Source organism: Cryptomeria japonica, unplaced genomic scaffold (genome assembly GCF_030272615.1).
Source record: "Cryptomeria japonica unplaced genomic scaffold, Sugi_1.0 HiC_scaffold_20, whole genome shotgun sequence".
Classification (NCBI taxonomy): Eukaryota; Viridiplantae; Streptophyta; class Pinopsida; order Cupressales; family Cupressaceae; genus Cryptomeria; species Cryptomeria japonica.
The window spans coordinates 1,442,501-1,457,050 of record NW_026728842.1 but is presented as its reverse complement, the minus strand read 5'-3'; the positions used below and the strand labels follow the sequence as shown (position 1 = coordinate 1,457,050).

The window sequence follows — 14,550 nt, the reverse complement described above, 5'->3', positions numbered from 1 at the left end:
ACGGAAATTTTAAAATCTCGTTTTTTTTTGCCTTTTATGGAAATTAGTGAAGGCATCGCATCAAAGGTGCGCACCTCGCTGCCCACCTTGGTGTGCTCCGAGGTGCCCACCACGGTGCGAACCCGGGAGCGCCCCGATGTGTGCTCCAAGGTGCGGCGTGCACGAAGTCGGACCCCGGTTTGCCCCGGGTGCGCACCTCGCGTGCACCTTGGTGCGCACACCTTGGCTGGGTTGCGCGCCCTGGTGGGCACCATGGTGCGCACCAAGGAGCGCTCCGAAGTGTGCTCCAAGGTGCGCCGTGCACGAAGTCGGAGCCCGGTTTGCCCCGGGTGCGCACCTCGCGTGCACCTTCGCCGCGGTGGGCACCATGGCGTGCACGAAGTCGGAGCCCGGTTTGCCCCGGGTGCGCACCTCGCGTGCACCTTCGCCGGGGTGGGCACCTTGGTGTGCAGACCTTGGCTGGGTTGCGCGCCCTGGTGGGCACCATGGTGCGCACCAAGGAGCGCTCCGAAGTGTGCTCCAAGGTGCGGCCTGCACGAAGTCGGAGTCCGGTTTGCCCCGGGTGCGCACCATGGCGTGCACGAAGTCGGAGCCCGGTTTGCCCCGGGTGCGCACCTCGCGTGCACCTTCGCCGGGGTGGGCACCTCGGCTGGTTTGCGCGCCCTGGTGCGCACCAAGGAGCGCTCCGAAGTGTGCTCCAAGGTGCGGCGTGCACGAAGTCGGAGCCCGGTTTGCCCCGGGTGCGCACCTCGCGTGCACCTTCGCCGCGGTGGGCACCTTGGCTGGGTTGGGCACCATTGAGCGCTCCGAAGTTTGCTCCAAGGTGCGCACCATGGCCCTCCAAGGTGCGCAGCATGGCGTGCACGAAGTCGGAGCCCGGTTTGCCCCGGGTGCGCACCTCGCGTGCACCTTCGCCAGGGTGGGCACCTCGGTGCGCACACCTTCTCAATGTTTTCTTGCCTTTTCTGGAAATTGGTGAAGGCAGCGCATCAAAGGTGCGCACCTCGGTGTGCTCCGAGGTGCGAACCCGAGAGCGCTTCGAGGTGCGCACGAAGTCAAAAGTCGGGTTAATTGCATTGTTTTCCCCGGGTGCGCTCCGAGGTGCACAACATCGGTGCGCACCAAGGAGGGCTCCGAAGTGTGCTCCAAGGTGCGCACGATGGCGTGCACCTCTGGTGCGCACGATTCGGAGCTCGGTTTGCCCGGGGTGCGCACACCTTGGCTGGGTTGCGCACCTTTTGTGCGCTCCATGGTGCGTACGAAGTCGGAGCTCGGTTTGCCCCGGGTGCGCACCTTGATGCGCACGCCTTGGCTGGGCTGCGCACCTTGGTGGGCGCCTCCAAGGTGCGCACGAAGTCGAAGCTCGGTTTGCCCCGGGTGCGCACCTTGGTGGGCGCCATGGTGCACTCCGAGGTGCCCAAGATTGGTGCGCACCAAGGAGCGCTCCGAAGTGCGCTCCAAGGTGCGCAGGTGCGCGCGAAGTCGAAAGTTGGGTTAATTGTCCGGTTTGCCTCGGGTGCGCACCTTGCGTGCACCTTCGCCAGGGTGGGCGCCTTGGTGCGCACACCTTGGCTGGGCTGCGCACCCGGGCGCGCACACCTTGGCACCCGCGTTTCCTTCATTTTAAATTTTTTTTTTTTACAATCTCTCAAGTGGGAAATTCTATAATCTCAACTTTTTTTGCCTTTTCAGGAAACTTTTGAATGGAGCGCATCATTGGTGCGCTCCGAAGTGTGCTCCAAGGTGCGCACCTCTGGTGCGCTCCAAAGCTCTCTCCAGCTGCGTGCACCTGCCCCGGGCGCGCACCCGGCCCCGCCCAGCTTCGCTCACCTGTCCCGGGCGTCTGGTGCGGAACCTTAGAGTAAGAAACATCACCGTGCACCTTGGCCAACGTGCGCGACTCGACCGAGCGCGCACTGGCCGAGGTGCACACCGATTTCACCTGGGTGCGCGCGCAGCACCTCGGGCGCACCGGGGTGCGCGCACAACGCCCGGGTTGCACCGTGGCCTGTGTGCTCGGGGCGCCTCGGGTGCGCGCTCGGTGTCGCCCCGGCGCGCGCGGTAGTGCGGGCAACGCACCCCGGCCCGGCCCGGCCCCGACGAGAACGCAAACGGGCAAAAGGTTAATTCAAATAGCATTGCGACGCCCGGCGAAAAACTAAAAAAGGGTGCAACACCGGGACTTCCCGGGAGGTCACCCATCCCAGTACTACTCCGGCCCAAGCGCGCTTAACTGCGGAGTTCTGATGGGATCCGGTGCACTAACGCTGGTATGATCGCACCCGTTATGAGCTTGTCGCAGTGTGTACTTAGCAAACCGCGACCCACGTGCGAATCCACCCCGGCCACCCACCCCCGTCGAGGTGCACACCCTCCCTCGCGAAGTGCGCCCCGTTCGCCAAGTGTGAGCCCTGCCCGGGTGCACGCACCTTGCTAGGGCATCGGGTGTGCACCCGGCCCGGCCTACGTGCGTGCACCTGGACGGGGCGTCGTGTGCGTGCAGTGTCCCGTCTGCAACGCGGTGCCCACACACCACCTCGGGCGCAACGACCTGCGCTCACATGTGGGCCGAGTGCACCTTGGTGCATGTTCGGGGCGCCTCGGGTGCACGCTCGATCTTGCCCCGGTGCACCAAGGCGCTCGGTTTGCCCCGGGTGCGCACTTGGTGCAAGGTGGGCACCCAAAATAGGGATCAAGCACCAAAACACAAGTTTCGGGATGCAAAATGGGACCCAAGGACCACAAATGCGTTCCAAGACCCATGATGGGTCCACGAGAACAAAAATGTGTTCCGAGACTTAATAAACAAATATTGGGTTTTAGGAGAAGAAACATGCTCTGATGCCCAAAACGAGAATCGACCCCGAAAAGGCCACAGGCCAAAAGTGGGATGCGAGACAAAAAAAAATGGGACCCGAGGACCAAAATTGGGTTCCCAGGTCGAAGACAGGGCAACCGGACAAGAAACGACCTCTAAGGCTCGAAATGAGTCCCGACGACTAAAACTTGACAAGAAGCACCCATCAGGCACCCAACTCGACACCCATGGGATGCCGACCCACCCGGGCTTCCACCTAGCACACCTTGGCACCCACCCACCCTCACACCCAACCTCGCACCCAACTTAGCACCTTTGAACCCACATTGGCACTCACCCTGACCCTGGCACCTTGGAACCCACATTGGCACTCACCTTGACCCTGGCACCCACCTTTGCACTCACCTTGGGACCCACCCTGGCTCCCACCTCGGCACCCACCCAGACACCCACCTTGGTTCCTTGGCACCCACCTTGGATCCTTGGCACCCACCCCGACACCCACCTTGGCACGCAACTTGGCTACTTGCCACCCACCTTGGCTCCTTGAAGCCCACCCCGACAACCACCCCGTGACCTACCCTGGCTAGGGTTGGTGCACACCCACCCTGGTGCCCACCTTGGCACCCACCCTATGACCCACCTTGGCACGCACCTTAGTACCCACCCCGTTACCCACCCTAGGACCCACCCCGTGACCCACCTTGGCCAGGGTGGGTGCACCCACCCTGGTGCCCACCTTGGCACCCACCCATCCTAGCACCCAGCCTGTGACCGGGCTTGGAACCCAACCTTGCACCCGTCTTGGCCAGTGTGGGTGCGCACCCATCCTGGCACCCACGTTGTGACACACCCTTTAACCCACGCACCCTAGCACCCACGTTGGCACCCACCTTGGAACCCAACTTGGCACCCACCTCGGCACCCACCTTGACACTTGTGGACCCACCTTGCCACTCACCCTAGCATCGACCCATCCTAGCACCCACCCTGGCACCTTTGCACCCTAGCACTCACCCATCCTAGCACCTAACCTGTGACCCACCTTGACACTCACCCTCGCACCCACCTTGGAACCCAACCTAGCACCCACCCACCCTGACACCAACCCTAGCACCTACCCACCCTTGCACCCACCCTGTGACCCATCTTGGCACCCACCCATCCTACCACTCAACCTATCACCCACCTTCTCACCCACCTTGGCATCCACCTTAGCACCCACCCACACTGGCACCTTGGCACCCACCTCGGGCAAGGTGGGTGCACACCCACCCTGGCACCCAATTTAGAACCCACCGAGCATGTTACCCACCTTGGCACCCACATTGCAGCCCACCCTAGTACCCACCCTATGACCCACATTGGCATCCACACCCTAGCACCCAGGCACCTCGACACCCGCCTTGACACCCACCCTAGCACTGAACCTGTGACCCACCTTGGAACTCACCCTAGAACCCACCCACCCTGTGAACCACCTTGGCATCCACCTTAGCACCCACCCACCTTGGCACCCACTCTAGCACTCACCCATCCTAACACCCAACTTGTTACCCACCTTGGCACCCGCCCTCGCGTCCACCTTGAAACCCACCCTAGCACCCACCCACGCAGGAGCCCACCTTGGCACCCAACCTAACACCCACGCATCCTGGCACCCAACTTGTGACCCACCTTGGAACCCACCCTAGTACCCACCTTTGAACCCACTATATCACCAACCCACCTTGGCACCCACCCTATGACCCTCTTTGGAATCCACCCTAGCACGCACCCACCCTGGCACCCACCATGGAGCGCACCCTAGCACCCACCCACCTCGGCACGCACCTCAACACCCACCTTGGTGTGCGCACTGCGCCAACCTCTCAAAGACCCTATGTGGTGCGCTCCAAAGTGTACACCTTTGGTGCGCTCCAAGGTGCGCACCTTTGGTGCACACCAAAGTGTGCACCGAGGTGAGCACCAAAGTGCACTCCAGGGTGCACACCAAGGCGCGCACCTTTGGTGCGGTCAATGCAAACGAATTCGGAAGTTGGGGTCGATGTCGTAATCGCTGCTGCAGACTACACGTATGAGAATCGGACAAATAGCTTTATATAGGGGAGGTGTTGCGTTTGATGGGTCGACTCCCCTGGTTGTGTGCACTGCACCAACTTCAAAGACCCTGTCTTGTTTAAGAAGTCAAAAGTTGGGGTGGATGTCCTAATCATTGCTGCAGTCTACGCATGTATGAGAATCAGACAAATAGCTTATATAGGGGAGGTGTTGCATTCGGTGGGTTGACTCCCCTGGTTGTGCGCACTGCGCCAACCTCAAAGACCTTGTTTTCGTTTAGAAGCCGAAAGTTGGGGTCGATGTCCTAATTGCTCTTGCAGGCTACGCATGTATGAGAATCAGACAAATAGCTTATATAGGGGAGGTGTTGGGTTTGATGGGTCGACTCCCCTGGTTGTGCGCATTGCGCCAACCTCAAAGACCCTGCATTGCGGATGAAGTCGAAAGTCAGAGTTTGGTGTGCTACAAGGTGTGGTCGAAGGTGCTCACCTAGGTGTGCACCTTTGGAGCGCAGGAAAAGTGCCCTCCAAAAGTGCGCACCTTTGGAGTGCACAAAAGTGCCCTCCAAAAGTGCGCACCTTTGGAGCGCAGAAAAGTGCCCTCCAAAAAGTGCCCTCCAAAAGTGCGCACCTTTGGAGCGCAGAAAAGTGCCCTCCAAAAAGTGCCCTCCAAAAGTGCGCACCTTTGGAGCGCAGAAAAGTGCCCTCCAAAAAGTGCCCTCCAAAAGTGCGCACCTTTGGAGCGCAGAAAAGTGCCCTCCAAAAAGTGCCCTCCAAAAGTGCGCACCTTTGGAGCGCAGAAAAGTGCCCTCCAAAAAGTGCCCTCCAAAAGTGCGCACCTTTGGAGCGCAGAAAAGTGCCCTCCAAAAAGTGCCCTCCAAAAGTGCGCACCTTTGGAGCGCAGAAAAGTGCCCTCCAAAAAGTGCCCTCCAAAAGTGCGCACCTTTGGAGCGCAGAAAAGTGCCCTCCAAAAAGTGCCCTCCAAAAGTGCGCACCTTTGGAGCGCAGAAAAGTGCCCTCCAAAAAGTGCCCTCCAAAAGTGCGCACTTTTGGTGCGCACCAAAAGTGCGCACTTTTGGTGCGCACCAAGGCGCTGGTTCGGTCGTTGCAGGCGAGTTCGGAAGTTGGGGTCGATGTCCTGAGCGGAGGTGCAAACTACACAGGTGTCGGAATCGGACAAATAGCTTATATAGGGGAGGTGTATGCTTCGATGGGTCGACTCCCCAGGTTGAGCGCACCGCGCCAACCTCAAAGACCCTACGGTATGGATGAAGTCGGAAGTTGGGTCCGATGACCGATTCGATTAGTAGGTATGCTCATGAGGTCGGAATTTGGGTCCGATGACCTGCCATGTGTAGGAAGGCGAATGTTGGCACTGTGCGTTGCAAGGTGCACACCAAGGCGCTGGTGCGGTCTTTTTAGTCGAGTTCGGAAGTTGGGGTCGATGTCCTGATCGGAGGTGCAAGCTACACAGGTGTGGGAATCGGACAAATAGCTTATATAGGGGAGGTGTATGCTTCGTTGGGTCGACTCCCCGGGTTGAGCGCACCGCGCCAACCTCAAAGACCCTACGGTATGGATGAAGTCGGAAGTTGGGTCCGATGACCGATTCGATATGTAGGCATACTCGCGAGGTCGGAATTTGGGTCCGATGACCTGCCATGTTGAGGAAGGCGAATGTTGGCACTGTGCGTTGCAAGGTGCGCACCAAGGCGCTGGTTCGGTCGTTGCAGGCGAGTTCGGAAGTTGGGGTCGATGTCCTGATCGGAGGTGCAAACTACACAGGTGTGGGAATCGGACAAATAGCTTATATAGGGGAGGTGTATGCTTCGTTGGGTCGACTCCCCGGGTTGAGCGCACCGCGCCAACCTCAAAGACCCTACGGTATGGATGAAGTCGAAAGTTGGGTCCGATGACCGATTCGATATGTAGGCATACTCGCGAGGTCGGAATTTGGGTCCGATGACCTGCCATGTGCAGGAAGGCGAATGTTGGGACTGTGCGTCGCAAGGTGCGCACCAAGGCGCTGGTGCCGTCGTTGCAGTCGAGTTCGGAAGTTGGGGTCGATGTCCTGGTCAGAGGTGCAAACTACACAGGTGTGGGAATCGGACAAATAGCTTATATAGGGGAGGTGTATGCTTCGATGGGTCGACTCCCCGGGTTGAGCGCACCGCGCCAACCTCAGAGACCCTACAGTATGGATGAAGTCGGAAGTTGGGTCCGATGACCGATTCGATACGTATGCATATTCGCGAGGTCTGAATTTGTGTCCGATGACCTGCCATGCGCAGGAAGGCAGAATTTGGGTCCGATGACCGAGTTGATGGCGTGCCATGCGCAGAAAGGCGGAATTTGGGTCCGATGACCGAGTTGATGTTGATGGCCCGCCATGCATAGGAAGGCGGAATTTGGGTCCGATGACCGATTTGAAGGCGTGCCATACGCAGAAAGGCGGAGTTTGGGTCCGATGACCGAGTTGATATTGATGGCCCGCCATGCGCAGGAAGGCAGAATTTGGGTCCGATGACCTGACATACGCATGGAGTCCGACTCGGGGGCCGATGTTCGATTCGATGACTTGCATTGTGGGTAAAGTCGGAAGTTGTGGTCTTTGACCCGATTCGATGACCAGACTTCGGCTGCTTGAGAATCGGACAAATAACTTATATAGGGGAGGTAGTGTTCTCGAGCATCCTCCCCCCGTGCCCGTTTATGTCGATTGATGCTGGTGCTCTACTGGTTGGAGAGCTCGGATGCAAAAATCTTGCACCAGGATTTATCGATTGTGATGGACACGGCAAGTCTCCTGATTGCTATGCAGGAGCTCATCGTGAATCTCTATGCGGCCTTGGTATGGACTCGACCTGCGGAATGGTTCGGCAATGGTAGTCGCTCCAACACGTCCTTGCAGTGGCCACAGAGGTGATTCAACTAGAGCTCCAGTCTAGCTTTTGGGTTGCTTGGCGGACTGGTATAGCCGCGATCGAGTTCCGGCCATGAACGTTTTAGATAGCTCTTGGGCTTTCTGGGACGGAAGTCGAAAGTTTGGGCTGTTGTCCGATTTGATGACCATTCTTCGGATGTGTGAGAATCGGACAAATAACTTATATAGGGGACTGTGTTGTCTCACGCAGCCCCCTCCGTGCCCCTCTATCTCGACCGATGTTGGTGCTTGAAAGGGTTGGGATCGCTCGGATTTATAAACGTGCACCACCATTTGTCGAGTGTGAGGGACGCGGCAGGTCTCCTAAATGCTATGCGGGCGCTCTCTGAGAATCTCTATCCGGCCTCGACACAAACTAGTCTTGCTGAATGGTTTGGCACTGGTAGTCGATCTAACACGTCGTTGTTGTGGCCGCCTAGGCGATTCGATTCGAGCCCCCGTCTAGCTTTTGGGTTGCTTGGCGGATTTTGCCCTATCCGCAAGTGAGCTCGGTCCCTAAACGTTCGAGAAACCTGATTGCTATGTGCCGACTCTCTTTCTTGCGAGCCTCCATCTAGCTTTTGGGTCTCTACGGAACGGAAGTCGGAATCTGGGACCGTTGTTTGATTCGACGAGGCAGACTACGGTTGTGCGAGAATCGGACAAATAACTTATATAGGGGAGGTGTTGACTGGAGCATTCTCCCCCGTGCCCCTCTAACTCGACCAATGCTGGCGCTCGAACGGTGGTAGCGCTCGGATTTTCATTGAGCGCCAGCATTGGTCGATTTAGAGGGGCATGCGAGATTCCCGAATGCTATGCGAGGGCTCTAACGGAAATGTCTATTGGTTTCGGTATGGATGCAATTGCGAGTGGTTCGGCAAAGGTAGTCGTTCCGATGCGTCCATGTCGTGGCCAAATCGATAATTCGATTTGAGCCCTCGTATAGCATTTGGGTCTCTCGATGTGATTCCGCATTCCAGTCCCTTTGGGCACTGCTTGAGCCGCATCCCAGGGGGTTCCCTTCCCAATAATCTGCCTCGCAACCCGATTGCTATGCGGTGAGGCTCCTCGGCCGCCTCGGAACTATCTGTGTATCAGACGCATCGCGGGATAAGGGGTTGGCAACGGTAGTCGCCCCAAGCGCGTCCGATGCTTGGACCATTCCGAGGCGGCCCTGAAGCCTCTTCCGTCTAGCCGTTGGGTCCTTCTCGCCGCATCCCTCGCCTCGCACCCCGATTGCTATGCGGTGAGGCTCCTCGGCCGCCTTGGAACTATCTGTGTATCGGACGCGTCGCGGGATAAGGGGTTGTCACTGGTAGTCGCCCCAAGCGCGTCCGATGCTTGGACCATTCCGAGGCGGCCCTGAAGCCTCTTCCGTCTAGCCGTTGGGTCCTTCTCGCCGCATCCCTCGCCTCGCACCCCGATTGCTATGCGGTGAGGCTCCTCGGCCGCCTTGGAACTATCTGTGTATCGGACGCGTCGCGGGATAAGGGGTTGTCACTGGTAGTCGCCCCAAGCGCGTCCGATGCTTGGACCATTCCGAGGCGGCCCTGAAGCCTCTTCCGTCTAGCCGTTGGGTCCTTCTCGCCGCATCCCTCGCCTCGCACCCCGATTGCTATGCGGTGAGGCTCCTCGGCCGCCTTGGAACTATCTGTGTATCAGACGCGTCGCGGGATAAGGGGTTGTCACTGGTAGTCGCCCCAAGCGCGTCCGATGCTTGGACCATTCCGAGGCGGCCCTGAAGCCTCTTCCGTCTAGCCGTTGGGTCCTTCTCGCCGCATCCCTCGCCTCGCACCCCGATTGCTATGCGGTGAGGCTCCTCGGCCGCCTTGGAACTATCTGTGTATCGGACGCGTCGCGGGATAAGGGGTTGTCACTGGTAGTCGCCCCAAGCGCGTCCGATGCTTGGACCATTCCGAGGCGGCCCTGAAGCCTCTTCCGTCTAGCCGTTGGGTCCTTCTCGCCGCATCCCTCGCCTCGCACCCCGATTGCTATGCGGTGAGGCTCCTCGGCCGCCTTGGAACTATCTGTGTATCAGACGCGTCGCGGGATAAGGGGTTGTCACTGGTAGTCGCCCCAAGCGCGTCCGATGCTTGGACCATTCCGAGGCGGACCTGAAGCCTCTTCCCTCTAGCCGTTGGGGCTTTCTCGCCGCATCCCTCGCCTCGCACCCCGATTGCTATGCTGTGAGGCTCCTCGGCCGCCTCGGAACTATCTGTGTATCGGACGCATCGCGGGATAAGGGGTTGGCAGTGGTAGTCGCCCCAAGCGCGTCCGATGCTTGGACCATTCCGAGGCGGCCCTGAAGCCTCTTTCGTCAGCCGTTGGGGCCATCTCGCCGCATCCCCCACCTCGCACCACGATTGCTATGCTGTGAGGCTCCTCGGCCGCCTCGGAACTATCTGTGTATCGGACGCATCGCGGGATAAGGGGTTGGCAGTGGTAGTCGCCCCAAGCGCGTCCGATGCTTGGACTATTCCGAGGCGGCCCTGCAGCCTCTTCCGTGTAGCCTTTGGGGCCATCTCGCCGCATCCCTCGCCTCGCACCCCGATTGCTATGCGGTGAGGCTCATCGGCCGCCTGGGAACTATCTTCGTATCGGACGCATCGCGGGATAAGGGGTTGTCACTGGTAGTCGCCCCAAGCGCGTCCGATGCTTGGACTATTCCGAGGCGGCCCTGCAGCCTCTTCCGTCTAGCCGTTGGGGCCATCTCGCCGCATCCCCCACCTCCTCGGCTGCCTCGGAACTATCTGTGTATCGGACGCATCGCGGGATAAGGGGTTGGCAGTGGTAGTCGCCCCAAGCGCGTCCGATGCTTGGACTATTCCGAGGCGGCCCTGCAGCCTCTTCCGTCTAGCCTTTGGGGCCATCTCGCCGCATCCCTCACCTCGCACCCCGATTGCTATGCAGTGAGGCTCCTTGGCCGCCTGGGAACTATCTTCGTATCGGACGCATCGCGGGATAAGGGGTTGTCACTGGTAGTCGCCCCAAGGACGTCCGATGCTTGGACTATTCCGAGGCGGCCCTGCAGCCTCTTCCGTCTAGCCGTTGGGGCCATCTCGCCGCATCCCCCACCTCCTCGGCTGCCTCGGAACTATCTTCGTATCGGACGCATCGCGGGATAAGGGGTTGGCAGTGGTAGTCACCCCAAGCGCGTCCGATGCTTGGACTATTCCGAGGCGGCCCTGCAGCCTCTTCCGTCTAGCCTTTGGGGCCATCTCGCCGCATCCCTCGCCTCGCACCCCGATTGCTATGCGGTGAGGCTCCTCGGCCGCCTGGGAACTATCTTCGTATCGGACGCATCGCGGGATAAGGGGTTGTCACTGGTAGTCGCCCCAAGCGCGTCCGATGCTTGGACTATTCCGAGGCGGCCCTGCAGCCTCTTTCGTCTAACCGTTGGGGCCATCTCGCCGCATCCCCCACCTCGCACCCCGATTGCTATGCGGTGAGGCTCCTCGGCCGCCTTGGAACTATCTTCGTATCGGACGCATCGCGGGATAAGGGGTTGTCACTGGTAGTCGCCCCAAGCTGCGTCCGATGCTTGGACTATTCCGAGGCGGCCCTGTGGCCTCTTCCGTCTAGCCGTTGGGGCCATCTCGCCGCATCCCCCACCTCGCACCCCGATTGCTATGCGGTGAGGCTCCTCGGCCGCCTTGGAACTATCTTCGTATCGGACGCATCGCGAGATAAGGGGTTGTCACTGGTAGTCGCCCCAAGCACGTCCGATGCTTGGACTATTCCGAGGCGGCCCTGCAGCCTCTTCCGTCTAGCCGTTGGGGCCATCTCGCCGCATCCCCCACCTCGCACCCCGATTGCTATGCAGTGAGGCTCCTCGGCCGCCTTGGAACTATCTTCGTATCGGACGCATCGCGGGATAAGGGGTTGTCACTGGTAGTCGCCCCAAGCGCGTCCGATGCTTGGACTATTCCGAGGCGGCCCTGCAGCCTCTTCCGTCTAGCCGTTGGGGCCATCTCGCCGCATCCCCCACCTCGCACCCCGATTGCTATGCGGTGAGGCTCCTCGGCCGCCTTGGAACTATCTTCGTATCGGACGCATCGCGGGATAAGGGGTTGTCACTGGTAGTCGCCCCAAGCGCGTCCGATGCTTGGACTATTCCGAGGCGGCCCTGTGGCCTCCTCCGTCTAGCCGTTGGGGCCATCTCGCCGCATCCCCCCCCTTGCACCCGGATTGCTATGCGGTGAGGCTCCGATGCTTGGACTATTTCGAGGCGGCCCTGTGGCCTCTTCCGTCTAGCCGTTGGGGCCATCTCGCCGCATCCCCCCCCTTGCACCCGGATTGCTATGCGGTGAGGCTCCTGGGCCACCTTGGAACTATCTTCGTATCGGACGCATCGCGGGATAAGGGGTTGTCACTGGTAGTCGCCCCAAGCGCGTCCGATGCTTGGACTATTCCGAGGCGGCCCTGCAGCCTCTTTCGTCTAGCCGTTTGGGCCATCTCGCCGCATCCCCCACCTCGCACCCCGATTGCTATGCGGTGAGGCTCCTCGACCGCCTTGGAACTATCTTCGTATCGGACGCATCGCAGGATAAGGGGTTGTCACTGGTAGTCGCCCCAAGCGCGTCCGATGCTTGGACTATTCCGAGGCGGCCCTGCAGCCTCTTCCGTCTAGCCGTTGGGGCCATCTCGCCGCATCCCCCACCTCGCACCCCGATTGCTATGCGGTGATGCTCCTCGGCCGCTTTGGAACCATCTTCGAATCGGACGCATCGCGGGATAAGGGGTTGTCACTGGTAGTCGCCCCAAGCGCGTCCGATGCTTGGACCATTCCGAGGCGGCCCTGAAGCCTCTTCCGTCTAGCCGTTGGGGCCATCCGTCGCCTCGCACCCCCGATTGCTATGCGGTGAGGCTCCTCGGCCGCCTTGGAACCGTCTTCGTATCGGACGCATCGCGGGATAAGGGGTTGTCACTGGTAGTCGCCCCAAGCACGTCCGATGCTCGGACCATTCCGAGGCGGCCCTGAAGCCTCTTCCGTCTAGCCATTGGGGCCATCTCGCCGCATCCGTCGCCTCGCACCCCCGATTGCTATGCGGTGAGGCTCCTCGGCCGCCTTGCAACCTTCTGTGTATCGGAAGCATCGCGGGATAAGGGGTTGGCACTGGTAGTCGCCCCAAGCGCGTCCGATGCTTGGACCATACCGAGGTGGCCCTGAAGCCTCTTCCGTGTAGCCGTTGGGGCCTTCCCGCCCCATCCCTCGCCTCGCACCCCGATTGATATGCGGTGAGGCTCCTCGGCCGCGTTGGAACTATCTGTGTATCGGATGCATCGCGGGATAAGGGGTTGGCACTGGTAGTCGTCCCAATCGCGTCCGATGCTTGGACCATTCCGAGGCGGCCCTGCAGCCTCTTCCTAGTCGTCGGGGCCTTCCCGGCGCATCCTTCGCCTCGCATCCCGATTCCTATGCGGTGAGTCTTCTCGGCCGCCGCGGAACTATACCTGTTATCGCTACTGCATCCTTCAGCTGGTAACCTCCTCTGCCGCCTTGGAACGTTCTCTTTGTCGGACGCGTCGCGGGATAAGGGGTTGGCACTGGTAGTCGCCCCAAGCGCGCCTGATGCATAGACCGCTCCGAGTCGACCTTGCTTTCAGCCTCTCACATGCATAGACCTCTCTGAGTCGACCCTGCAGCCTCTCACGTTTAGCCTATGGAATCTCGCCTCACAACATGATTGCTATCCTTGATGCATCCCTTGCCTCGAGCCCTGATTGCTTTCTTGGCTGCATCCCTCCTCTCCTCACAGCCCAGTTGTCATCACTGCTTCATCCGTCGCTTCATGCATCTGGCTGCTGGGCCCTTCCCACCGCACACCTCGATTGCTATCTCTGCTGCATCACACACCCCGATTGCTATCTCTGCTACATCCCTCGGCTCTCACTTCTGCATCCTTCGCCTCACACCTCGATTGCTATCAATGCTGCATCTGTAAGCTCACACCCCGATTGCTATGCGGGGAGGCTCCTTGGCCGCCTTGGAAATTTCTCTGTGTCGGACGCACCGCGGGATAAGGGGTTGGCACTGGTAGTCGCCCCAAGTGCGCCCGACTCTTAGACCGCTTCGAGGTGACCTCGTAGCCTCTTTCGTCCAGGCTTCCTGCCTTCAACGCCCTTTTTACACCTCGATTGCTATGCGCGGGCTCCTTGGCGTCTATCACCTCTCTGCGAAGAGTGGCACGATGATTGTTGGGGTAAATCGTAGCAGTCCGATCTCTGGCCTTGGGCCATTGTGAGGGCTGATCGATTTCCTGTGCGCATCTCGTGTTCGCCCAGTAACAGACTCGACGACTTGTAATCGGTCTTGTTCCCGATTGTTCCTGGAGGTAGTCTTCGGAACTCTTGGATTTGACCTGTCACTCGAACTGTCCTCTTCCGAGGATGCTTGTGTGTGTGCGCTTGTGCCATTTCCTTGGCGGTATTAACGAGATATTAAAGAGCGGAGTGAGCGCCTCGCCCAGCTATGTTTGGGGCTCTCACTCCCTTACCCGGTGTGCGACCGCTTTGCACGTAGGTTGCGGAGCATCGCGACTCTTTCGATGTTTGGCGGTTGTCTTCCGGTGATGCGTTGGTCCCGAAGTGCACGTTACTAGCATTTCTGCCATTGTTCTCGATCTTTGGCACGTTCCTTCGTTGCAATTGGATATATATCTCCGTTTATACGCGCAGGCTTCTCCCGCCTATTCAGCGCTGTCCCACTCTCAGCACTCTCGTGGTCTCCTTGGCTTCTCTCTCCC

At 59.6% G+C, this 14,550-nt stretch overlaps 1 non-coding gene across 1 annotated transcript; it reads right to left on the bottom strand.

The window, feature by feature from the left end:
• Nucleotides 1-2,165: 2,165 nt before the first annotated feature.
• LOC131861100 (5S ribosomal RNA) lies at nucleotides 2,166-2,284 on the bottom strand. Its single transcript, XR_009360181.1, has one exon. It is a non-coding gene; the product is annotated as a 5S ribosomal RNA (ribosomal RNA).
• Between the last annotated feature and the right edge of the window lie 12,266 nt (nucleotides 2,285-14,550).